We start from the raw sequence: 2,426 nt of genomic DNA, 5'->3' as shown, positions 1-2,426 counted from the left end.
ACAGCTGTTGTGTTTTTTTTACAGACGGAAGGGAAGGGGTAGGCAAATAATTTCAGACATAGAGAGAAAGAAAAGAAATGACATAGGCTAGAATTATGAAATTTACAAAAATAGGCCTAAAATAATTTTTTTCAAAAAATATATTTGTTTCAAAAGAGAGGTTTAAAATCACTTTACACATTCTTCTAAAGTTTATCAGTTGTGTGTTTTTCTATTTTTTAAAAAGAGTCAGAGAAAATATAAATTAAAAACGTATAATCCCAAAAGTAACAAGTTTCTGTACCCTCATTTGGAGAATAATTTCAGATGCAAGAGTTTTTTTATGCAATGATCAAGGTTCCAGTAAAAGTAAATTTTACACATTCTCGGCTCCAGGGATAGTCAATAATCTTAGATTTTAGTTTGCTATAGACATATTTTTTATTTTTCAGTTTATGTAAGTTACAACAAAATTTCAATGAGGGGCTGAAATAAAAATGACACACCCAACGGGTCAACTAATTTTTAAAGATTTATTTGTTAATCTTAAAAAAACCTATCCTTTAAATAACAAATTGCAGACACCGTAGAAATCAAATCTTCTCTCATTATAAATGATGAACACTGAAGAATTGTATTACCCCTTGAATCTCGCATAATAAAATAAATTTATATTAACCCTCTTTTTCTGCTTGGGCTATTTTTGTCTAATATAGATTTGATTTTGATTAGAGTTGTAATAGGGCCGGATACAGAAAGAACCAGAAAACTCTGGAATAGATGATGGACGAGTTTCAGGTTCAAAATATGACTTTAAGTAGTCATATAGACATAAGACACAGTAATTGTGTAGTGTGAACCGATCCATTTCACTTTAGAACTTATTTAATAAGTTGCTTATAGTAACACTATTTGCTTAGTAAAAACATCAAATACATTCAGTATTGCTTTCATGTCGTCTTCCTATTTCAGTGTTTTCTACATAGAGAATAGAATATATAGAGAGGAATTAAAAGAATCTCTCGGTATGAATTTTTTCAGTCCATTTCAGCCTGAAAGGGAGTTCAAAGTGTTCAAATCATGAAAATGTTCACAAATTATATGCAGTAGAGTACATTAATACAGTATATGTTCCCTAGACTATCCATTTCAAAATCGAATTTTTTAAACTGTTAAATAAACTTTATAATGAATTAGGTGAATAAAAACATCATTTTATTTATAGTTATAACGGAAAATCATCGTTTGTAAAGTGGAAGGCATAGAGTCTATGTGAAATGATCATTGGTCAATTATGAAACCCGCCTAATTCATAATTCAAAAATAAATCAAAAATAGAAAAATCTATGGCTGAAACTTGCAGTACATCTGTAAACCTTTTCACTTAACTGAACGAGATCCCAAGGGAGTAAGTCCTATTTATACTCTTCTTATCTCATTGAGACCGAGCTGCAAAAATATCCCCCCACCACCACCACCACCGTCCCCTGGCCTGCGTAAATACGCAAGATCTCCGACGTTTCCTGTAGACAGGAAGTGTATCCATTTATTTCCTATTTAAGTCTTGAATAGGATCAATATGTATATTTTTAACTAGTATCCTCTTCATAATAGGATCGAAAACAAGATGTCTGTCTGAAATCGGAAATTTATTGTGAATCTGACACTCAACCTTAAGACGCCGATTCTTGTTAACTAAAATTGGTCCCCGCTGCTTCTTACGTGATTACAAAAACGAGTGTTCAATGTCTCTATTGTTTACTACTTTTTCACAATTTAATAAGTTTAAAAATGGTATTGAGATGTCAAAACGGCTAAACCGATCGGGCCCAAATTTTGTGCAAGACTTATAGATGATCAAAATTTCAAAAATGAGCCTCAAACAAAATTTGATTTTCATTAAATCTTGAAAATCCACGAAGTTTTTTTTTATAAAATCAGCGAGTTTTGTGTTATTGTATACAAAGAGAAAATGTTCACAATTGAAAAAGAAGATGCGCGAGCGAAGCGCCTTGAAAACCTTGTAATATTGTATTTTTGTTCTTCAATATCATCCTGAAAGCCTAGTAATATTAATACTTTTTGTTCTTCAAAATCATTTACCTGGAAATGCAGGAAATTGTTTATTTAAATGCAGGAAATTAAATTTCATTCTTTTATTTAACATCAAGCTTGGCTTCCAGGACGCTTCGCGCCCATATTTGAGTTTAACTTTTAACTGCGGCAATTTCTCTTCTCAAATTATCAAACAAAAATAATTTCCTCTATTTATCGATCAAATTTTACATCGATTTTTGCAGAGATGTTTTCTGAATTCGCCGTGGTAAGAGCTTTTAAAAAATGTGTAATTTTTCAAAATTCGCGCCAATTTTTGCTTTTGCACATTTTTTGCTTAATAACTTGAAATCGCAGTAGATATTTGAAAATTGAAATCTTCCAATATTATA

The sequence above is a fragment of the Eurytemora carolleeae genome, unplaced genomic scaffold (genome assembly GCF_000591075.1).
Source record: "Eurytemora carolleeae unplaced genomic scaffold, Eaff_2.0 scaffold5, whole genome shotgun sequence".
NCBI classification, from domain to species: domain Eukaryota; kingdom Metazoa; phylum Arthropoda; class Copepoda; order Calanoida; family Temoridae; genus Eurytemora; species Eurytemora carolleeae.
This window is presented reverse-complemented; position numbering follows the sequence as displayed.